The sequence below is a fragment of the Xenopus laevis genome, chromosome 2L, assembly GCF_017654675.1.
Source record: "Xenopus laevis strain J_2021 chromosome 2L, Xenopus_laevis_v10.1, whole genome shotgun sequence".
Classification (NCBI taxonomy): Eukaryota; Metazoa; Chordata; class Amphibia; order Anura; family Pipidae; genus Xenopus; species Xenopus laevis.
In genome coordinates this window covers 12210648-12236574 of record NC_054373.1, presented here as the reverse complement: position 1 = coordinate 12236574, position 25927 = coordinate 12210648, and the positions used below count along the sequence as shown (strand labels likewise).

Genomic DNA, 25927 nt, shown 5'->3' with positions numbered 1-25927 from the left:
CTGCAAGTTGGAGCGATATCACACCCCCAGCAGCCTAACAACAGAACAATGGGAAGGTAACCAGATAACAGCTCCCTAACACAAGATAACAGCTGCCTGGTAGATCTAAGAACAACACTCAATAGTAAAATCCAGGTCCCACTGAGACACATTCAGTTACATTGAGTAGGAGAAACAACAGCCTGCCAGAAAGCAGTTCCATCCTAAAGTGCTGGCTCTTTCTGAAATCACATGACCAGGCAAAATGACCTGAGATGCACCTGCACACCAATATTATAACTAAAAAATACACTTGCTGGTTCAGGAATGACATTTTATATTGTAGAGTGAATTATTTGCAGTGTAATTTAGAAATAAAAACGACATCACAAAAATAATGTCACAATCCCTATAATGCTGTCAGGTGGTGATGGATTGGGAATAGCCTCTTGCAGGAGAAACCTCAACCTGAAGTCCCAGCAACTGCCTGAGGCATCCAACGCAACTTGGGGAAAGTGGCGTTTTTAAAAATGCGTGGTTGGGCATAAATACACCAATGAAACCCAACACACGCATGATAATATGCTTTTTTCAGCCTGTAGTTTTCTTTTCCTAACATGCATTTCTGTTTTCTATTTTTCGTCCTCCACAATTCCACTCGGAAGAAGTTTAGTAAACTTCTGTGAAAAAAAGCCAAGTGGAAAAACCAATTTACATGCAAAATGTAGCCAAACTGATTTTGTGAATGTGAAAACGAATTACAGCACCAGCATATAACGCTGCAAATATGTATACGCGCAATCCATCTCAAATCCATCGCAAATTGTATTTCCAAACCTGAGGATACCATAGAGCTGAATAATATGGCGTCTCCTTGGCGTATTGCGTTTCTGCTGAAAAACACAAATACTGGTGTTGTGTGGCGGATGTTGGCTCGTAAGCGGCCCGTGAGAATTGCTATAGTGCGTATTCCATTATTTTCAATAGGGTTTCATTTTGTGTGTATTTACGCTCAGCTGCACGCTTTTAAAAAAGTAACGTAAAAACTCCATGTGTTTTTTGGCTCCTGATGAGCCAATACTGATGCAAATTAGCAAATTTTGGAGCAGGGATTGTGTCACTGCCGGAATGATGTCAAAAATGGTGCTAGAGCCCAATTCACTCACTGCTCCATAAACAAGTGGAAGTATGGAATTAGGAGGCCCAGTCAGCCTAAAAAAGTATTTTAATCTAAATGCAAAACCCAATTTTTATTCAAAATTCTGTAACTACAGATTGAGGTGGTAATAGTAATACAGGTATAGAATTCGTTATTCAGAAATCCATTACCCGGAAAGCTGGGAATTAGGGAAAGGGCATCTCCCATAGACTGTATTTTAATAATATAATGCAAATTTTTAAAAATGATTTCCCTTTTCTCTGTAGTAATAAAACAATACTGGCATGGGACTTGTTATGCAGAATGCTCTGGACCTTAGGTTGTCCAGATAACGGATATTTGGATCTCCATATCTAATGTCTACTAAAAAATCACATAAACAGTACATGAACCCAATAGCATAGCTCCCAACTGTCCCCGTTTTGAGCAGGACAGTCCCGCTTTTGACAACTCAACCCGCAGTACCGCGTTAGTACTTGAAAGTCCCGATTTCTCTGCACTGAAGGGGAAAGTCCCTACTGACTGACAATGTTTCTAACTTAATTGGCTCTTGGCAGAGAGCCCAGAATAGATACTTTTGTAACAGTTTTGTCCCTTGGTAGAAGTTAGAGAATTAAAGCTTAAAGGGCAATTCACCTTAATTTCTAAAACTGTAATAAAACATAAAAACTACAGAAATGTGTTCAAACTTTCAAAACCTGGAAAATTTTATAAAATCGGCATGGTAATTAGGGAGTGTGGCCACAAAAAAGGGACGTGGACAAAATTTTTGTTTCCAAAATGTTGGGAGGTATGCAATAGGCCGGTTTTGCTTCCAATAAGGATTAATTATATCTTAGTTGGGATCAAGTACAAGCGACTGTTTTATTATTACAGAAAAAAAGGAAATCATTTTTAAAAACTTTGGATTATTTGGATAAAATGGAATCAACGAGATACGGCCTTTCCATAATTCGGAACTTTCTGGATAACTCACATTGTATGTGATCCCAAGTAAGATTTAATTAATTCTTAATGGAGGCAAAATAATTCTATTGGGTTCATTTTTAAATAATTTTTTTAGTAGACATGGTATGGAAATCCAAATTAGGTCCCAAGCATTCTGGATAACAGGTCCCATACCTGTAATGGTATATTTTTAGTAATTAGAGAATTAATCAATTGTAATTTGACGAAAGGTATAAGGTACTTGTTATGTCTCTCTGCCCTGTCCGACTCCGTCCCTCGAGAGGAAGGCCAGAAGTTGGGCACACAGGGAGCAGGGCAGTCTACCAATGAAACAAATAAGGGCCTACTATGCAATTCACCAAAATAAAAAAAAATTAAAGTTTTAACTAGCAGCCAGAACCTGGTTTCAAAGTCAGTGTTTCCCCTGGAGATCTAATTAGAGTTTTACAACATTAACATTAGATTACCTAATGAATAGACTACACACTGCCAGCCGGGTGGTGGGGGAATTTTACACGACAAAGGGCCACAGGGGTATAACGAGAAACATTTACTGGGGAAATCAAGGGCGTGGAATCCGTCATAAATCTCGGCAACGTTTGCGACAGACCATGGAAAGGAGGTAGAAGAAATGCTGGAATAATATTACATGAAAATGAATGTTGAAGGACTTTATAACAAGACACTGACCCCCATATTGTTATGCAATGGAAATAACTATTACAGGATATAAATAGGTATCCTTGGTGTTTCGGAAGAGCAAGAATGGAATCATCATCAATCCACCGCCTTTCTGTTCTTATAGTAATTTGGCTCTATGATAGGAACATACAACAGCTGAAGATGGGCCTACATTGGTTGACCTGTACTATACTCTGATCATCCTGGAGGCCAACTGACAGTTACCCTACAAGAAGCCATACTTGTGGCATATGGCCATCTTTATATTGTCCAATGTATTTGGGCCAACCAGTAAGAAGAGTTACAGCTTCTCCTCATTTCCTTTAGCAGAGAAGCCAACCTGGATCCCCTCCTATCTAGGTTTGCTTTGGTTACACTCATGCCACCCATGTTATGCTTCCCTCCCTTTTGGTCCATGCCCATGTTCTTCCCAGGCCACACACTTGTAATAGTGCATCCCGCTCTGACTGCTTCTGCAAATTCGAGTGACTTTGTTAGCATTTTTAAAGCAAGAGTAAGTGGGTGCAAATTATGGTTATGGCCAGAGTCAGACTGGAGCATTGGGGGCCCACCGGGGCTGCAACACCAAGGACCCTCCTAGCAGTTCTTAGGGGCCCCCTTCCAACTTCCAAGCTTCTGCGCCCCCTTTAGGGAGTGCAGAATCCCGCAGGTTTTTTCACGGTATCCCGCCGGCCCAGTTGACCCTGGTTATGGCAGGTGACTGGGTGAAGGGGTTAAAGGAGACATAGGTGGCCCATTTACTTAGTTCGAGTGAAGGAATAGAGGAAAAAAAGTCGAATATGGCTACTTCGACCTTCGACTACGACCTTCGAATCAAACGATTCAAACTAAAAAACGCTCGACTATTCGACCATTCAATAGTCAAAGTACTGTCTCTTTAAAAAATTCTTCGACCCCCTAGTTCGCCACCTAAAACCTACCAAGGCCAATGTTAGCCTATGGGGAAGGTCCCCATAGGCTTCCTAACTATTCCCTCGATATTCGACCCTAGGTAAATGTGCCCCATATTGTATGAAAACAAGAATGTCAGTGCATTAAACTCTTTTAAACATAAAAGCACTGAAAATGAGTGTTTCAGATTGATTTATTGAAAAAGTCAGTTAAAACCCTACCAGTCCAGCCAATCAGTTCCACTTCCTGCTGCCTCCTTTACCAGGCTGTGCAGGGAAGATGGTGCCACTCAGAACACTGCACTGTAAGATAGGAACCAATCAGAAGCTAGGCTGACCTGATAGAGAACTGAAGCCTCCCTTGCTCGTGTGTCTGCAGGGCTGTGATTGGCTGTCCCCCTTCTACTGTGCTTCTGGACACGCCCAACCCTCGTTTGAAACACGAACAAGGGACCGTAGCAGATCTATAGGAAGCTCCAATAAAGGGGCCATTTTTGAAGATAAAATACATTTTAGCTCACAATAAAACCACTTCCATATATTATTCATTACTGAGGCTAAGTGTGTGCAACACGAAACGTGTAAGGCTATGCTGATCTGACATAATAAATACTTTACCTATTTTACTGCCTGGTGGAAGATTGTCTTTTTTGAATGCCTGCTCTATAAATTTCTGGTCTGGACTGCTCCCCTTGCTGAAGGCTCAGGGCGGTGAACCTGGGACTCTTCCATAACTTGAGGTGAGTTATCATAACTTGGTTGGACTACTATTCTTGGTCTATTTTATTATTCATTATTGTCTACAATATTAGGGGTCTTTCACTTATTCTATATGTCTCCTTTAAATCAGAGTGACTCCCGAAAAACTGCTGTAGGCAAAGTGCTAAAAAGTTGGAAGGGAATCCAGTACTTTACACATATTGCTGATCAGATAGGGTTCCCCTTGCAGTTTTGTTTTCTTCCAAAAGGGTTAAAACAGTGTAAAAGTCCTAGCATTTATAAATACGCCGCTCGGCATAAAAGAGTCTTTCTAGGGACTTCTTTGATGCATCAGACATTTGGCAAGAGTCACAGAACCATATTAATGAGCTGAGTAGATATTCCTTTAGGCCAAGAGGAAACCCGGTAAGGAACACAGGGGAAGGAGGCTAATGCCGCAACTGGGAGAAATGGAGTCAGACAGATTTATTCCTGCTATCTGAGATAACTCTGGGGCTTTACAGCATTGGTTCAAGGCTACAATAAAGTTCTTGTTTATTTCAGGACTTTTTAAACACAAGATACAAGACACGGTAACTCAGTGAAGAGAACACTTGTATGTAATGAGGAGAAAGGTGCAAATTCTCTATGGCAGAAGTTGGTGGTGGCAGACGGAGGGGCCCACAGAAGAATGCCATGAGTGTATCAAGGAGTCATAAGCAGATTTTTTTCCTACTCTTATTAATGGGAAGAGGTGATGAGGGGCAAACATTTTCAGTGCTTTCAAAGTCATATTAAAAATCCTCATGTGCCGTAGCATTTAAATATGATAGATTATATAGATATATACTGTAGGATATCATAGGCTCATTTACTCCATATTGCATCCCAAAATCAGCATGACAGTCCCAAATACAGAACATCCCTCACATTAGGAGAGCAGAAGATTTCTCGAATGTCAAGGTTCCTTCTTTTCACCCACCTGATTGACCCAGTAAATATCAAGTAACTTAGCCAACTGGCTTTGAAACGGCAAAACTGTGAAGAAGAGAGGTCATGCATGTTGACTCTTTGGCTTTCCAACTCCAAGCACGCTTAAAGGGATACTGTCATGGGGAAAAAAAAAATTTCCAAAATGAATCAGTCAATAGTGCTGCTCCAGCAGATTTCTGTACTGAAATCCATTTCTCAAAAGAGCAAACAGATTTTTTTATATTCAATTTTGAAATCTGACATGGGGCTAGACATATTGTCAATTTCCCAGCTGCCCCAAGTCATGTGACTTGTGCTTCAATCACTCTTTACTGCTGTACTGCAAGTTGAAGTTATATCACCCCCTCCCTTTCCCCCCCAGCAGCCAAACAAAAGAACAATGGGAAGGTAACCAGATAACCGCTCCCTAAAACAAGATAACAGCTGCCTGGTAGATCTAAGAACAACACTCAATAGTAAAAACCCATGTCTCACTGAGACACATTCAGTTACATTGAGAAGGAAAAACAGCAGCCTGCCAGAAAGCATTTCTCTCCTAAAGTGCAGGCACAAGTCACATGACCAGGGGCAGCTGGGAAATTGACAAAATGTCTAGCCCCATGTCAGATTTCAAAATTGAATATAAAAAAATCTGTTTGCTCTTTTGAGAAATGGATTTCAGTGCAGAATTCTGCTGGAGCAGCACTATTAACTGATGTGTTTTGAAAAAAAAAACATTTTTTCGGATGACAGGATCCCTTTAAAAAGAGAACGGCTGCTGGTGGGATGATGCACAATGATGAACAAATCAACAAGGTCACATGTTGCCCCTCATTAGGGTTTAGAAGAAGCAAAAAGTCTCTAAAAAGTCTCTCCAAAAACTTCTGCACTCCCTGTAGAAATCATTCCCCTGCAAGCACATTTACTCCAGTAGGAAAGGGATACAGTCGATATTTGGGATTTTTCTTAAATAACTGAACATTGGCTCTTTACAGTCAGAAAAAAAAGAACATATCATGTATCAGGTTCCTGGATGAGTTACAGTGCGGTTTATATATTTGGTTTTTTAAGTTTGTGAATTTAATGCCCGCTGAAGGCGCTAACAGACATGGAATGTGAAGTTCAGCAAAAGAACGCAAGCCCGGCCAACATTTCTACCACATCAGGCTCTCCATAGCCATCATTCATGAGCGTGTTCAGGAAAGGGCGATTCAGCAGACTATATTCATAGGGAAGAAAAGGTCTGAGCAGATCGTGAAAAGAAGCTATTTATTATATGAAGACATTGTGTATTAGATGTGTATCTATACACAAGTATCCAGACACATGCACATAGCCACATAACACACATAAGATCTTTGATGACAGTGTAATGACAGCTTCAGCTCTCTTCATTAATGTAGCATCTTCCTCAATTATTTATGTACAGATGCCCCCTACTGCCTCTGTGGTTACCGTCTTGACAGGGAACATCTCTACTTATTTATTCTATATTGGGCATCATACATCTGTTTTTACTATATGTATCTTATCATAGCTGGTCTTCAGCATTGAGGCAGAAAGTCATCCTACTTGACCTTTAGACTGGGCACACGTTGTTTTAACTTCATTTGACGCTACATTTGTTTCAATGGAAAAGCGTATGATGATCTACTTAAATGAGATGTCATAGTGAGACTATCGGAGCTGAATGTCTACATAATGTTTGCTTTATCTGGACATTTGGGCCATCTGGTTTTGGTTATTGCAAAAGGGATTAAAGGACTTGATACATATAATATTTGCTAAGAAATGACAAATCCACTGAGAAGTAGAAGAACAGGGGCCTCATTACAATTCTGCATGTGTTAAAACACAATACATAAAGTGCATCAGCAAAGGTTGTCTTGCATCCCATTGAAGTTATTAATGTGAACTAGTAATGATCAAGTCACAAAAGTTTCAACAAGAACGAACCCTACTTTCCAACCTGCACCCAACTCTGCCGGAAGTCTTTATCTACTTTATGATTCAAATCAAACCCAGGTACTCTCTGATGACTAATTTACAGAATAGGTGGTATAAGCCACCATAGGGAAGAGGGTAATTTCACTGGCACACAAGAGTTGCTATTGCAGTGCAAAATTTTGAGGACATGGCCCTTTTGTAATGCTTGACAAAGGGGCGTGTCCCCGAAACATTGCACTACTGCATTAATAAAATTGTAAGGGATCGCCCTGCTATCGCAACTCTTGTGTGCCAGTGAAATTCTTCTTACCCTTGACATGAGGTGGTCGATTCCTCTATCGCTGGGCACCAGGATACGTATTTTTGGGTTTGTGTGGAGTGCGGCTTCTCCAAATTTTGCTTGGAACCATAGGGAAGAGGTCAGAACTTTTACATCACCCTGCTTAAGGTTTGGCCCAACTCATCTCCCACCTGGAACCGGCACCCAGGGCTTATCATCATGACCAAAACCCATCCAACTTGAGGGTTTTGGGTCAACTCCCTAATCAATAATGTGAACAATCCACTAGGTGAAGTGTGCAAAGGTTGCCCTGTACTTTACTCCTGACATTGAAAAAGTGTAACACACAAGACTTGCATGCAATTTTATTGCACCCCCTAAGTTGTGTGCTATTGACGATGCAGACATATACACTTATTGGCCGACCAATCAATTCCCAGAATGTCAATAGTGCAACTTGAGCGCCCTTTACAAACAGGTACATGTGTAAAACTTCGCCCTGCGGGGAAACAAATAAGCAATGCAGAAATGCTCTCTGTACCCTACTTTGCCCCATTAGCTAATGAGGCCCAAGATGACCAGTCCCTCTTCTTTTCAGAAAAACATGTGCCAACCATTAATATAAAATATTATCATCAGAGGCAGCCAATATTCCTGGCCATTCAAAGGTTACAGCCCTAGCCATTTGCACCTTCACATTCAGAAGACAGACTGATTACCTTCCAAGTCTCTGAACATTTTCCTCTATTGAATTTCATTGTGAAAACAAGAGAAACTCACCGTTGGACCAGCACTGCCACTCTTTAAATCTTCCAATTTCGAACCCGAGCTATAAAGAAAATCACTTTCGGATGTATTACTTTATTGCCTCCTTGATTAATGATGCTGGTATTTTCCTTTTTAAAAACCAAGGCTTCCTGTGGTAAGAGATTTCACTTCTCTGTTAAAACAACACTATAAAAAGTTACAGCTCAAGTCCAAAAATATGCTTAAAATGTATCCAGTATTATAAATCTTGTATCTGTCCAGCCCGCAGACTGTTGACGCAGGCACGACAATATTTACTAGTCAAATGCCAGTTTCCGAATGGCGAAAATAACCATTGGGGGTCTTAATCAAGAGTGTCACTATTGCTTTTCTGACAATTATGAATGCGACTATTTGTAGTAGGTCCAAACATACAGAGCAGGCAATGCTGATTTGAGGCTGTCTGGAACCAGAACTCGTAGCACATATTTGGAATGGATTCCTTAGCTGTTGACCCAAGGTAAGTGTTTATCATGGCAAGGCTTCCGTGTCTACATCTTGAAATATTATAAGCTGAACTCTATTCAGAAGGAATCATGGCATCCGTGGGCCAAGCAAATGCACAAACGAACTTGGATTTGACTTGCCGGCATCTTGTCAACAACAATATGAAGCCTTGTTTTCGAACTAAAGGAACGTCTTAAAAAACATTAATTGAATTTACTTTTAAATTAACATTATGGCAAATATTAGGCTTAGCGTGGAAAAGCTAAACTGGGCCATTAGGCTGGTATTCAAACTAATTTTAGCGCAGTGAAGGTGTTACTCTAACTATTTAAGGGATGAAGACTCACACATGAACTACGGCTATTAGGCTAGGCACACATAAGGGCTCATGTACCAATGGCATGTTCAACTGTTAAGTCCTGTACTTAAAGGAGAAGGAAAGGTTAAAATAAAGTAAGCTTTATCAGAAAAGTCTATATAAACACACCAGTCAACCCTAAAAGTAATACTGCTAGAGTCCTCTGTCAAAAGAAACACAACATTTCTTTCCTTCTATTGAGTACACATGGGCTTCTGTATATTAACCTGTTTTCAGCTTAAACCTCCAGGGCTAGGGCTTGAGCATGCCCAGTTTGCTTCTCTCCCCTCCCTCCTCTTTTCCCTGCTGTAATCTGAGCCCAGAGCTATGAGTGAGCAGGGAGAGACTCAGGCAGGAAGTGATGTCACACCAAGCTAATATGGCAGCTGCTAGCCTAAACAAACAGAGAGAGCTTCTAGAGCTGTTTACTCAGGTATGGTAAAGCATTCTGCAGAATAAATATAGTGTTATAGCTTGCAATATTGTAACTTATATATTGGCAATAAAATGCTTCGGTCGCTTTCCTTCTCCTTTGAGTTCTTCCAAAGCGAAGTCTTCAAAGTCTTCTTCAAGGGCTTCAAAGCAACTTGTGTTCCCTGGTGCAAATTATGAATAACGCACTGAGAAAAAGGGGTGCAAGGGAAGTCCCACATCCCTTCTCCATTCCTGTATGTATTGCTGCCAGTCATAAGCAGTACGTGTACCGAGATAGGTGTTTGTCAACAGGAACTGCAACTTTTTGGGGGTGGGATGTAAGAGCATGATGCTATGGTATTCTCCTCTTTGCATCTTGGCATCCCCGTGATAAACTAATAAGCAGTGAAATTTAGCAAATTTCTGCCAAATTTCAAGACCATCACAGTGCATATCGGATGAACTTGAAGAGAACTAAAGCCTAACTAAAGAAGTAGTCTATAGTACATTATGTGTTGGGCTTATATACTAGCCCAAGGCAACCACAGCCCTTTAGCAGGTAAGATCAGTGCCACCAAAGATGCCCCAGTATTTCCCCATATTATTTTCTCCGGATTCACTGCACATGCTCTGTGCTGCTGTCACTTACTGAGCTTAGGGACCCACTCTATAATATACAGTACACATAGAATAGAAATGTCACAATATAAGGCTGATTAGTAATTAATACAGATAATTACTACATGGCAGCACAGAAACCAGTGCAATTAGCATCAGAATTTAATAATCAGAAAACCTGTAGCACCCTGGACAGCACCCCCACACTCTGGAGACAAGTTAACATCATGGAAACACCTGCCTACTGACATTCTTCACTTGCTCCTCCACCATCTGCACCCAAAACACATGCCTCTTCTGCATCTCACTAGTTCTGGCCCTGCAGCTAAGCACATAGGCCTCCAAGTCCTGCAGAATATACTAAAATTTGTGAGGAATCGAAGTCGTGGGACTCTGCAAATTAGAGATGTGCTACAAAGTAGTTAAATGACTTTGCTGCTTTATAAATAGAGCCCCAAATGTCATCAATCACATAGGAACACAACACATACTTAGAGTTTTCTTAGCCGTTTAATAAGTGTTCTGCTGAAGGGAGGACAGGATTTTCCACGGCCCATGAGTATATTCCCAAAGGAGGGTGAATAAGAAAATAATCATGACAGCACTTGAACCAGAAGGGTTGTGCACTGTTAAACTAGGCTGAGATTTGCTATGTTTTGCTAACAGCTTAGCAGAAATTCTTTAATAAACACGTTTTAGTGCTTTGGTGTTTCGGAAAAAAAACAAAAAAACTCCAGGTAAGTGAGCAGGCAGCCTCGTCAAGCAGGGGCGATAATTACTAAATATCTTCACACCTATGTTGTGTTTATTTTAGGCAATGCAAAGCTAAGCCCCTCTTAATGAGTTCTTTTAAATGCACTGACACAGAAGTTCTCTGCAGCCGGGCCTGAACACACTCCATGCTTAATGTCACCAACACAGAGGTCTGGGGTTAGTGGAGCCGACAGATGAACACGGGGTGGGAAGGAAAAGAGTCTGTACAATTGGTGGGAGTTAATAAAACACCTTGCTGCTATTGTAAACCCAACTCATTTGCCCGGCACGTGGTGACAGAGCTGGTACACATCTGCTCCTTGCGGCACCATGTGGAATCTGGGTGGGGCATGGACTGAGATATATTAAAACTATAGTGCTTAACCAAAAAGCTGCAGTGATCCGGTCTCAAGAGTTAGATCTTTCCATGAGCAGAAAGCTGCATGAGACAATAATGTTGGGGGGGGGACTTAAAGGGACCACACAAAAGATCAACACATGGGGTAGTTTGAAACTTGATTAGTCAGCTTCTCAAAACTTGATTCTCACACCTTGTATTGAGCAGCTCCTACCATATCATTTGTGCAGGAAAACATAGAAAGCCCAATCAGAAATAAAGGAGACCACAACTGGAGTTCACTTTTTATATAAATACAGCAGAGAAGTAGTATTGAACACGTCAACGTTTGTAATGGGGCTAGTGACATGAAATTTACACCAGATGTCGGTAACAACCCAAGTAATCCACACATACAAAGAAACCAAAACAAATAAGTCCATTAATTAAGTTATGTGCAATAAAGTGGAATGACACAGGGGATAAGTATTGAACACATGAAGAAAAGGAGGTGCAAAAAGGCATGGAAAGCCAAGAAACCCTCTGAAATGTGTCAGTATTTAGAAAACAATCCTGCCTCCTATACAGTAAGTGCAAATTAACATCAACTGGTTTAGTCCTAATTGATGGTCTATAAAAAGGTTCCACGTTATCAAGGTATCACCCAAGAAGCATCTCATGATGGGTAAAAACAAAGAGCTCTCTCAAGATTTCACAACCTTATTGTTGCAAAAGCTACTGATGGGTTTGGTTACAGTTGTATTTCTAAGCTTCTGAATGTTACAGTGACCACCATTGGGGCCATAATCCGGAAGTAGAAAGAACATCATTTCACCCTAAAAATTCCACTACCAGGTGCTCCTCACAAGATTCCTGGCAGATGAGTCAAAAGATTAATCAGAAGAGTTGTCCAAGAGCCAAGGATCCCTCATGGAGAGCTTCAGAAAGACCTTGAATTTAGCAGGTAGTGTTGTTTCAAAGAAAACAATAAGTTTTGCACTCAAATGACATGGCCTCTATGCACGCTCACTGCACAAGACTCCACTCTGAAGAAAAAGCACGTTGAAGATCGTCTAAAGTTTGCTGCAGAATATTTGGACAATTGAAATATTGGGAGAATACAGTCTGGTCAGATAAGACCAAAATGTAACTCTTTGGATGTCATTGCACACACTATATTTGCAGGAGAAATGGCACTGTGCATCACCCCAAAAAAACCATACCAACGGTGAAGTTTGGAGGTGGGAACATCAAGGTGTGGGGTTGTTTTTCAGCATATGGTACTGTATAATTGAAGGAAGGATGAATGGAGAAATGTACCGGGACATTCTTGATAAGAATCTGTTGCCATCTACCAGGATGCTAAAGATGAAACGAAGGTGGACATTTCAGCAAGACAATGATCCCAAACAGACAGCCAAGGAAACTCACAATTGGCTTCAGGGAAACAAGATAAAGCTACTTGAACGGTCCAGTCAATCACCCGACTTAATCCAATGGAAAATCTATGGAAATAACTGAAGATCCAAGTTCATAGAAGAGGCCTCAGGAACCTTCAAGATTTGAAGAATGGGCCAATATCCCACCTGTGTCATTCCACTTTATTACACATAACTGATGTTATGGATTTATTTGTTTTGAATTCTTTGTATGTGTGGATTACTCGGGATGTTACGGACATGGATTTCATGTCAATAGCCCCATTAGAAATATATTTACTGAGAAAACCGTTGACGTGTGTCATAAGTACATGGGATTGCTTCTAACAATCTTTGGTCCACATACTGTAAACACTATGGCAAAGAAGGCATTTTGATGATGGCTGTTAAAATGTTATAGGCGCAAAAAAAAAAGCCCATATTAACCTTTGATATGAAAGTGTCATTCTGTCTACCTGCTATCTGATCTGGGATCTTACTGGCTATGCACCTTACAGGCTATGCATCAGTACCATGTTTTTTCTTTTGACTGGCACCTTTATTAAACACAAACAGATACTTATACTTCATGTATAAGGGACTATATAGTCGTGATATCAGGGACTATATAGTCAAAGGTCCCCTTTAATATATTGTAATTCCTTTGCATTTTATTGAAAACCCTTAAATGTACAGTTCAGTGTAAAAATAAAAACTGGGTAAATAGATAGTCTGTACAAAATAAAAAAAATTTCTGATATAGTTAGTTAGCCAAAAATGTAATGTATAAAGGCTGGAGTGACTGGATGTCTAACATAATAGCCAGAACACTACTTCCTGCTTTGCAGCTCCACTGATTGGTTACCAGGCAGTAACTAATCAGAGACTTAACAGGGGGCCACATGGGTCATAACTGTTTGCTATTGAATCTCAACCCTAGAAACCAGATTGATGAATTGCAAGCTGGAGAACTGCTGAATAAAAAGCTAAATAACTCAAAAACTACAAATAATAAAACATTGAAATGAATTTTATATCACCCTCTACATCATACTATAAGTTCATTTAAAGGTGAACAACCCCTTTAAAACATATATTTTATAGGTGTTTTTTTTTTTTTCATTTTATGAGCCAGAAGAAATGCCATTATAAAGACATCTTACAGTCTCTCTCCTTTTGCAAGTTCTAACTGAAATCTGTCAGCACAACAAAAAGACACACCAGGCAAACACACAAGTGCCCGGCTTATCTCAGTGGAATCCTAGACTTCACATAGGGAAGGGAAAAGACAAACATTCTTTTTCAAAACCCTTTGATAAACAGATACGCTGAGGTCCCTGTCATCTGCCCCCAAACAATGTGGAGAATGGGATGAGCCTGTATGTACCAAGGGATTACGGCACAAACAGGCCACTTACATCTCATTTCACAAAGAATTCCAGTGAATCTTGGAAATGGCTGCAGTGTCCGGAGATTAGGCAAGAAAAGTGTTTTTACTGGACAGATCAGCGCTGCCCATAGGTATTGATCAGAAATATACAGAAAAGGTATGATTTCTGGCTGCATCTCTTTGTTTATATGCCTAAATTATATGGGAGGACAACTCAAAAAGCATGAGGCAAGAGCGAAACAATTTATTACCTGTATTGCATCTCTTCTAAAATTCTGTAATGCTGAAATTTGTTTTTGGTCTTTACAGTGTCTGTTAAACCCCATTACTAGAACTTTTCCTTGACAGTGTTGTATTCATTAGGGGTAGGAGGGGAGTGGCAGAACATAGGAGTACCCCTTTTCCCAGCATTGGACTGGAGGGTACAAGGTCCCCTATCCCAGCTGTAACCCCCCTTCTGGGCCCCCCTGCCCCAGTCTCAACCCTCCTCCAACACCTTCTCCACGAGCACTTACTTGTTCTCTTGCTGCGGCTGGTGATAGGGCCAGTTTAGTGTCTCAGGTGGAAGTGGGCCTGGATCGATGGGGCCCATGAGGGCCGTGGCCTGTCAGGTTTTTTCCTGGTGTCCCACCAGCCCAATCTGACCCTGCCCTTCCCCCTAAGTCGCAAGTCATTTAAATGCACCAGTTTAGAAGTGGTGGACACAGGCCTATGCTGCACCCTGCACTTACAGACAAGGACAGAGATGGGTTGCTAATGCCGACCCTGTGATAGGCACCTTGTGCCGGATTTTTTATCTAGTGAGAGGTACAGAGGTACATTCCCCCCAGACAGAAATTAACATGCTCTTGCACCCTTCTCTGCCGAGGGGCATAGTTATGCCACCAAATGTATCGTAGTTCTGGGCTTCTTTGTTAAGCTATGGTCTATTTTAAAACATGGCACTCAAATCACCTGAAAACCTCTTTATCCTTCAGGGTGGGCAGCAGACCACAGTCTGGGAACCTATGCCTTAAAGAAAAACTACATCCCCCAAGCAATGTAGGTCTCTATAAAAAGATATTATAGTATATAGTATTATAGTATATATATATATATATATATATATATATATATATATATATATATATATATATATATATATATATATATATATATATATATATATATACACTTTTTTAGTAGTATGTGCCATGGGGTAATCATAAATAGAAAACTGCCATTTTAAAATATAAGGGCCGCCCCCTAGGATCATATGATTCACGGTGAACACAAACATACCAACAAACCATACATGTTAACCAATTAACAGACAGAGTTCTGTCTTTTGCTCCATCACTTCTTCCTGTTACAGTTAGAGCTGCAGTATTTCTGGTCAGGTGATCTCTGAGGCAGCACACAGACTATCATAAAATGGTGGTTCAAGACAAGAGATGTAAAAGGGTAGTTTTTACTTTAATGTATATTCCAGTTTCAGTAAGATTCTTTCATATGCCACTTAATTTGATATAAACTATCTGTTGCTTAAGTATTCATATTGGGGGTATAGTTTTCCTTTAAAGGAGAATTCAACCCACCCACTAATAAAAACCCCTATCCCCTACCCTACACAGTCCCCCCTCCCTGCTCAGGTGATAACACCTGTAAATGCATCAAAACCTTTAAATACCTCTTGTTGCAGAGTCGGCGCAGCAGAGCTCACGGACACCATTTTCAGGCAGGGAGGGGGGACTATGTAGGGTAGGGGTTTTTATTAGTGGGGGTTGAATTCTCCTTTAAGCCCATACAGGGGGTGAAATCCGCTGACTGATTCCAGCCCTGTGGTCAGTAGCCTCCTCTCTTTTCTTTTTCAAAATGCAGAGACTCACAGTTCACCAAAATCCAGCGAGTCTATTCGCGCCAAAGCCAATTCAAATCTACTAAATGCGGAGGAGGCTACTGCCTGTGAATTTCGAACCTCGTGTGGCCCTAGTCTTATTGTGTTCATTAGCATAATTTTTATGAAAAAGGGTAAACAGCACAGGAAACAACAATCATCCCGGTTTCCTTCCCAGCAGTACTTACAAGTGCAATATATTTTGGAATGACAGTATGGCCTTTACAGCCCGACAAAGTATGACCAGTTCCCTTTACATGGCTTTAAAATATTTATTTCCGTTTAAGAATACAGTAATGTAAACTAATATAATATTATGTTCCAAATAGAACAAATGGAATCTGAGTTTACAACATGAAGACTCTGTACTCTATATTTCTGCTGCTGGACTTTGGAAGCAGTGCTCATTTTGGCTGGCGGGGGGGGGGGGTTTCGAGTTCATGGTTAGAAAATTCCATTTGCTGCAGAATTGGGGTGAACTGCTCGGTGCGGCAGCAAGTTAACCGCCCTGATTGAACATTGGCGCTAATTAAGGGCTCTTGTTTATCAGCAGGTGCAGCAGATTGACTTGTGCACTTGTTCATGATCGCAGCACTGCTTGAAGGAATTACTTCCTGATCGACTCAGACAGGGGGACCCAGATGGTCTCTCCGCTCGTCCTCCTCTGGAATAAATGAGAATTAATGGAGACGCAGGCAGATACCAGGTAAGGCAGGGCTAGCCGTGACCTCTCTGTTACAGGCCCAGTATAGTGTTCTATTGACTTAATTCCTTTTCTCTCTTGCAGAGGTGCCGAGAGCTGCACGCTGGCTGCCAAGAGAGCCTGAAACAAAGGAGAAGCTTTTTGCCTTTGCCTTATTAGCAACAGAACCTTAACGACTGCTTTAATTAACACGCAACGCCGGAGAGCTCATCAGCACCTTATCCCTCTGGTAATGGACCAGAGCCTACACACAAAAGCACAGTATAAACGGAATGGTATAAATTATATACCATTTATTCGGAAGAGGATTGACCTATAAAAGCAGAATTCATGGGCGCGGCTTATTTAAGGGAAAGGGAGTCGTAGATGTTTATTTATCAAACACTATTAAAAACAGTGTAAAATAAAATAAACGGCATTTATAAAACGGTGTATTTTTTGTTATGCTTCCTGATCGCTGTATTTAACACACTGCTGCCCCATCACTTTGTGCCCCTTCCTTTGGAATGGGCATAGCTCAAAGCATGCAGGCTCATTAAAGGAAAACTATACCCCCAAAATGAATACTTAAAGGGGAACTCCGGCTTTAGGGATGCCATCTGTCCGGTTTTGACCCGAACAGCCCAGTATTTTGAGGGGCTGCGCGGGTCTATACTTCCTGCCTGGTTTTCCAAATAAGGAAAACCGGGCAGGATTCCCTTGATTGACACAGCGATCGGCCAATCGCTGATCACCGTGTCATAGCCCCGCCCACTGATACCACGGGTCCGTCCACTGACGTCATCACCCCGCCCATTGACATCACGGGTCCGCCCACTGATGTCGCAGACACGCCCACTGAGATCACAGACACGCCCCCGTCCGGTCTCAGCCAGACATAAAGGTGGCAATCCTATCCGGCTTCCAAACCAAATTTTGACAAAGAGTCCCACATAACACAGAAACCCCTAATATACCCATCACAGTTACCTGTTTCTTCAAAAAGTATGAATAAATACCAATTTTTATGCTGAAATCCAGCTGTTTAATAGTTCTTCTCTTTCTGCATCATTTAAAATCCTGGCAGGGAAGGAGGGACTAAACACTGATGTTACAAATTGTAACAACTGCTCCACAGCTTACAGACAGGAACTACATAACCCAAAATGTATTGTACTGTGATGTTTCGTTCCTTATTGAAATCACATGTGCAGGGAATTGTGGGGTTTGGAGGATGCAGGCTGAGGACAGATGGCTGTTGATACAAAGTTACAGTAGTCAGTCAGCTCAGCAAAGTAGTCCGACGGATCAGCAGAAGAACAGGGGGCTAGGCTTAGGGAACTGTTCCAAACCTTTAAAAATCATGAAAAGTTTGTATATTTTTTAATTGATGTATATTGCAAAGTTGCTTAAAATTATGTTTACTTTTCAAAAAGCTTACGTTATGTTTTTCTGGAGTTCCCCTTTGAGCAACAGATCGTTTATATCAAATTAAGTGGCGTATGAAAGAATATTACTAGACTGGAATATATATATTAAAGTAAATCTTGCCCTTTTACATCTCTTACCTTGAACCACCATTATGTGATGGTCTGTGTGCTGTCTCAGAGATCACCTGACCAGAAATACTACAGCTCTAACTGTAACAGGAAGAAGTGTTGAAGCAAAAGACAGAACTCTGTCTGTTAATTGGCTCATGTGACCTAACATGTATGGTTTGTTGCTATGTTTGTGTGCACCGTGAATCCTAGGATCCCAGGGGGCGGCCCTTATGTTTTAAAATGGCAATTTTCTATTTCTGATTACCCAATGACACATAATACAAAAAAGCATATTATTATGAAAATGGTTTATTTACATGAAACAGGGTTTTACACATGAGCTGTTGTATGCAATATCTTTTTATAGAGACCTACATTGTTTGGGGGGTATAGTTTTCCTTTAAACAGGTTGTTCACTGTTAAATTAACTTTTAGTATGATGTAGAGAGTGATATTCTGAGACAATTTGCTATTAGGTTTAATTTTTTATTATTTGTGGTTTATGAGTTATTTAGCTTTTTATTCAGCAGTTCTCCAGTTTGCAATTTCAGCAGTCTGGTTGCTTAGGGTACAAATGACCCCTTTATTTGAATAAGAACCTGGCACGTAGTAAATAGCAGAGGGGCTGAATAGAAAGATGAGTAATAAAAAGTAGCAGTAACAATACATTTGTAGCCTTACAGAGCATTTGTTTTCAGATGGGGTCAGCGATCCCCTTGTGAAAGCTGGAAAGACTCAGAAGAAAAAAAACTCTAAAAAATAATGAAGACCAACTGAAAAGTTGCTTAGAATTGTCTATTCTATAAATAGGAGTGGCACCTATTTCAATTTGAAGTTTTTGTGGTCTGTGCTGGGTTTAGCCAGAAAATCCAACTTTTTCGGGGGGTTTCGGGCAAAAACTCTAAAAGTACGAGCAATTTTGGAAAAAAGCCAAAAAAATTAGGGATGAACTGAATCCACTATTTGGGATTCAGCCGAATCCTTTGTGAAAGATTTGGTCAACTACCAAACCGAATCCTAATTTACATATGATTTCCCTTCCCACACCTAATTTACACATGCAAATTAGGATTTGGATTCGGTACCTTGAAACGGAATCCTGGATTTGGTGCATCCCTAAAAAAAAAATCAGATCAATTCGCAAAAAAGTCTGAAAAATCTGCTCGATTTTATCGAGTTTTTCTGCAATCCAATTAAATCTAATTTTTTCATTAATAAATAAGATAAAAATAGGCATGGGAGTTTGGTTGTGGTTTTTTTAAAATAAAATATGAGATAAATTCGGATTTTAGTAAATAACCCCACAAATAAACCCAATAGGATTGTTTTGCCCCCAATAAGGATTCATGCAGCATAATTAACACCAAGTAACTTTAATACAGAGAAACGGAAAATTCGTTTTTCAAAATTAGAATTATTTGCTTAAAATTGAGTTTATAGGAGATGGCCTTCCCATTGTTTGGTGCTTTCTGGATAACGGGTTTCAGGATAATGGATTTATAGCACTCCCATATGTCATAGAGAGTGTTCTGGCTGGAAATATAATGCTTGAGTTCTGTACTTATGTTCTGTTTAAGAATATATAAACCGTACTTTAGGACAATTTTTGGGGATATGGCACTGGAGATTCTACAAAATTTAAAACTTCCATTGATGAAACAAGTAGCATTTTATTTAATTTCCCTATTCAAATGAAAAAATTATAGCAATAAAAAAAAAATATATTTACTCTATGATGTTTTAGGGCATCTTTGTGGCATCTTGTTTTCCCTGCATAATAATATGAAGATATTCCCGTATTTTCTTGCTGATTTGTATTTTATCATTCAAATCACATACAAAATAATTGATTTTCAGCCTACAGTTAAATGAAGCACTAAAGATTTTATAAGAAGCATAACCATAAGCATTTTTTTAAAAAAAAAATACATTAACCTCTTAATTTCTAAATAAATTCTACATTTCTAATTTTTTAAAAATTCAAATAAAGTGCTTTTATTTTATTTTTTTATTATTGATGAAGGTTTATTTATTTTGTTTCAACCAGCCTCAGGTTCATGCAGATGTTATAAAGGGCATAATAAATATGGCCTGAAAAGCTTTGATGTCATTTTTCTAGAAACAAATAATTCTAAATGACTATGAATATTTTTTACATAAAAGTGGTACACAAAAAAACAGAAAAAAAGCCTGAGAGACTGTCATATATTTTTTTCTACAAATAAATTGATCGGCAATAGAAACATTGAAATTACTATAATTCGTTTCCAAAAAGTGGAACTGACATTTTGAAAAATTTAGTTTTTATCTATTCCTAAGGCATTATGATTTTGTTTGAAATAGGAGTAAAAATTCATGTAATTTCCTACTGTATTTGGTGTTAATAAAAGAAGGTGGCATCTAATTTATCATTTGAATGGGACTAATCTCTGAGCGTGCATCCCTTTCATTTGAAGACTGTTATTGGGCAGTTGAACAAATTGAGCTGAGCTTCAATACCAACAACAATGTCCCTGTTTGATGTGTCTTTAGGACGGCCGAGCCTCTTACAGGGGGGGATAAGTGTCACAATGAAAAGACACCCACCATGCAAGTGTCTGGGAACTGAAATGAGCTGGTTAAGTGGCTTTTTATCCATTTTCTGAGCATGCCATTGCTTTGACCTCCCCCAAAAAAATCAATTGTGGCTGGATTACCATGTAAAGCAGTATGGGATTTATTTCAAAAGGTAACAGCTTTGGATCGTCCTAAACCCCCCCCCCCCAAAAAAAACCAAGGTTCTATAAAACGTATTAAGAAAGGAAAATGGAAGAAATCTTGGGTGCCGCTCTGCTTAGAAGTAAGGGCAGAGACACGCGTGGAGATTCCTTTTCTTCTGGCGACTAATCTCCCCGAACTGCCTTCCCGTCGGCTACAGTCTAAATTGCCGGCGGGATGGCACTCGGATCCTTTTCAGAAGTTGCCCCACGTGTGTCTTTGCCCTTACACAGGTAGTTGGGTTGCCACCCAGCCGGTAAAACACCTGCCAAGGCCGGGGTCGGTATTACAAATTTACCGGCAATGTAGTTGCTGGTAATTTGTAATATTCTTAAGAAAAGCCATTGGCCTCCGGTGGAACTTAACTTTTCTTCGTCTTCTTGGCATTGTGCAGCGTGGGCCCACCCCTTTTGCAGCACGCTCCTCCCATTTCCCCATCACAGTCCGCCCCTTTTTGCATCAAGGCCCGACCCTTTAGTTCCTGCCCCCACCACTGGCTGGTTAAAATTTTTTGAAAAGGTGGCAACCCTAGCAGGTAGTGTCCATGCAACCTCACCATTACAGGCATGGGATATGTTATTCAGAATGCTTGGGACCTGGTGTATTCTGGATAAGGGATGTTTCTGTAATTTGAATCTCCAGTTAAGAGGCCTATTTATCAACTGTCTCATTTTCATGATTTTAGTAGTTTTTAAAACCACAACTCTAAGGGGGTTATCAGTGTCAGACTGGGATACCAGGGGCCCACCAAGTTTTCAAGGGTATTTTTTAGTCAAAACTATATTTTCTAGTAAAAAAACTAAAATTTTAATTAAAATCAATGAATTATACCTGGAAGCTGGAAATAGTTTGAATCCCCATAATACACTAGCTAAAACATGTCGAGGTCACATAGAAGTCAATGGCAGAGGTCCCTTGAACCATTTGAAGATGTTTGTAGCCTTCATGATGTTCAAGTCTTTTGGTGGGTTTTGCTCGAAAACTTGAGTGATTTGAGTTATTTTCTGCCAAAAACTCTTATCAATTTGAGTTTTTTCATAAATTAGAAACCATTCCAGTTGTGTGTTCATTCGAGGTTTAAAAAAAGCTCACAAAACTCTGAAACTCGACCTTTGATAAATAACCCCCAATAGCTACAAATCAGTGGCGGAATTACCGGGGGAGCAGGGGGTGCGAGGGCCCGCACCCCCTCAGGGTCCCCCGGCAGTCCGCGCGCCGCACATTCCCGGACAGTTTCCAGGTGTACCGAGGGGGGCGGGGGCCCGGCTGCGCGTCCTGCGCCAGGGCCCGCCCCCCTCTAGTTACGCTTCTGCTACAAATGTCATGAGTTTTGTATTAGAGGTTTTCGTGGTTTTTACACTTCACAAATCTCAAATTTTTAGAGCTTTTTTAAAAAAAATTAGAAGGCCACAAATTTTTAGAGATTTGTGGAAAAAAATTAAAATTCGATTGTTAGTCTACTAAAAAATCATTTACGGTAAGTGGGATGGCACTCGGAGCAATTCGTTTTCTGAAGTCGCCCGAAGTTGCCTCACGCGGAAACTTCGGGTGACTTCGGAAAACGAAGTGCTCCGAGTGCCATCCCACCGACGATTTACTGCAGATTCTAGCTGGCAGGAAGGCATTGCAGGGAGATTAGTCGCCCGAAGAGGCGATTTGTCGCCGGAAAACTAATCTCCCCGAATCTCCACATGTGTCTCTGCCCTTAAGGTATGGAGATAAAAATTACGGAAAGATTCCATATCCAGAAAACCCCAGGTCCTCAGCATTCTGGATATTGATTTAGGGTGGTGGGTTTTTGTCTTAAAAAAGTGTTGACAAGTAAATTATAATTGCAAAATGCCATTTTTTAGTTCTAAATGATGCAAAAATATATTTTTTTGCTATATAATAATAATAAGTATGGTATCCAAGTAAAAATTTGCTGGTATCCATCCGGAGAATACACAGCTGTCCTTATTTACCAAATACACTTTGGGGTATTCAGATATCTCAGAAAAAAATGTCTTATGTGTCCTGTCAGCACTTTTCTGAGATTTGTCCTTAATCAAACCTACGGGACAATTCACACAAACTTAAACTTTTACAGAGTCAATAATTATTGGATTAAGACGATAATGTGCTTAAATCACGGTATAAATTCCACTCAGAGAAAGGGTCACTTCACCCGAGGGTCAAAGGGGAAATCCTGTTACTGAAGCTAAATGCTGTTATGTGGACAGAGGTTTCGGGACAGTGGCCAGACATTAGAAAGTTTATTGAAGACACTTTTTCATCTGAAATTGCTCCTTGTTTTATAATTTCATTACTGCACATCTGGAAAGGGCCTCATTAGAATTTAAATGTGGCTGGATAGATACAAACGTATAAACCTATATGGTACAGTGATATACTATACCAATCGTACGCAGCCTTTGTTATTTAAGCTGTTAGAGAACTACAACTCTTAGGGGGGTTATTTATCAAAGGTCGAATTTTAGAGTTTTTCTTAGACCTTGAATGAACTCAAATGAACTCACAAATTTTCAGGCGAAAAAAAACCTCAAACATCATGAAGGCTATTTACATCTTCAAATGGTTTAAGGGACCTCTGCCATTGACTCCCACATGACCTTGACAGGTTTTAGATGGTGTTTTTTTTGGATTCAAGCTATTTCTAGGGTTGGGGCATAATAAATCTCGAACATTTTGAGTTTTTTTTAACCAGAAAAATACATTTTTGACTCAAAATTTTTTTTGTGGAAAACACAACTCGGACCTTAATAAATCTGCCCCCTAGTATCTCTAATTAGAGAAATAGATCTCTGTCTCTAATTGGATCTAGTTTCATACCCTCAGAAAATAATAATTATTCTTTAATTTTTTTAATTTCATCTGAGAAATCATTTTTTTTCTAATTAAACTCCCAGAATCTCCCACAAGCTTTGCTAGAGGCAACAAAGCTGCTTATCACCGGTTTAGAATTGAAAAGTAAAAGCAGGAAAGTTGTGTGTTGATAGCAGCGCTATCATTTATCACCAGTAAAGATGATGACAGTAAGAAGGGGACTTATTAATGATGACATAGTGAGGAGGGCAGCTACTGAAGATGACAGTGAGGAGGGCACCTACTGAAGATGACGTTGAAAAAGGGCCCTTGCTGAAGATAATGTTGAGAAGGGCCCTTACTGAAGATGATGTTGAGAAGGGCCTTTACTGAAGATGACAGTGAGAAGGGAAAGTACTGAGGATGACAGTGAGAATGGCACATACTAAGGATGACAGCGAGAAGGGCATGTACCATAATGAGAATGGAGCTTACTGATGATGACAGTAAGCAGGGCATCTAAAGAAGATGACAGTGAGAAGGGTACATACTCTGGATGACAATTCCAAGGGCGCTTATTGATGATGATAGTAAGAAGGACACTTACTGATGATGACAGTGAGTGAAAAGGGCACTTACTGATGACATAGTAATAACGGTGCTTACTGATGATGACATAGCGAGAAGGGCACTTACAGAAGATGACAGTGAGAAGGGTACATACTGTGGATGACAATTAGAAGGGTGCTTTCTGATGATGACATAGTAATAAGGGTGCTAACTGATGATGACATAGCGAGAGAGGCACTTACTGATGACATAGTAATAAAGGTGCTAACTGATGATGACATAGGGAGAAGGGCACTTACAGAAGATGACAGTGAGAAGGGTACTTACTGTGGGTGACAATGAGAAGGGCACTTGCTGATAACATAGTAAAAAAGGACGTTTACTGATAATGACAGCAAGAAGGGCACTTACAGAAGATGACAGTGAGAAGGGTACTTACTGATGAGGAGTGTGAAGCGTGCTTACTAATGATGCAACAAGGGGTCTGCCAAATCCCTCCCCTTTTCACTTCCTTTCCCATTGCATGAATATCCACCATATGCAAGAAGGGGACTGGCAAAAGTTACTAAGCACATACTCGCCCAAACCAAATGGAAGATGCCAGAAAAATTGGAAAAAGATGGCGGGTCAGAAGGTAATCTATTAGAATCAGCAAGGGTGAAAACTTGCCACAGTGATTTTACCTTTACTTTTGTTTGAAGTCATGGCTCTCAACATTACAGGCATGGAAAACATCGGGTCCCAAGAATTCTGTATAACAGGTCCCTTACCTGTATATTTATTCTGCAGATGTAAAGAGATCCCTGGCCATAGACATAGAGATCCACTCGTTCCCCGATATGCCCACATTGAAGTGGGAGATATCGGGCTGATCCGATCGTGGGCCCTTAGGCCTCAACAATCGGATAGTAATGGATCCAATATGGGCGAGCAGATCACAGGACAGCATAAACGAACAAATGCGGCCACGATCCGACAGGATTTTTTAACCTGCCCAATCGAGATCTGGCAGACTTACAGGCAAATATCGATCGTGGAAGCACATCGGATGGCCCCACACACAGGCCAATAAACTGCCGAGTCGGCAGCATTTATTGGCCCATGTATGGGGGCCTTAAAGGTTGACATGGGGAGATCCGCACACCCAAACAAATCTTTGCCTGATATGACCATCCAGATAGCCCCCTAAACTGGGCTCATCCTATCATAGGGCCTACAATCAGATCACATGGTGGGCCGGTGCAGACCCATCCCAATAGGATTTGGCAGGCTTCACATTCAACATCTGACTCCTGATCTGAGCATTGTGTTGTATCCATAAAAGGTTCCTGACTGGGTCAAGAGTTGGTATCAATATCAGTCCATTTAAGGTAGCACTTATTCACTACTTGCCCTTAAATGGCCTTTATAATATAATGTCTAGTGTATATTTAGGGCATATGGGTAATGCATCTGCTTTGGGTGCCAAAGCTCCCTAGCAGAGCTCTGCCATTCAGGACTGCACTGGCTTTAATACTCTCTTAGGGCACGCAGTAGTCACAGAGTCAGTGCCCCCTCTATTTTGACTTGGCGCCAGGA

General features: G+C 40.5%; 1 protein-coding gene across 2 annotated transcripts in view; it reads right to left on the bottom strand.

Moving 5' to 3' along the window:
- hlcs.L (holocarboxylase synthetase (biotin-(proprionyl-CoA-carboxylase (ATP-hydrolysing)) ligase) L homeolog) overlaps positions 1 to 25927 on the bottom strand; it is a 125437-nt gene that overhangs the window by 9623 nt on the left and 89887 nt on the right. The window lies entirely within an intron of this gene.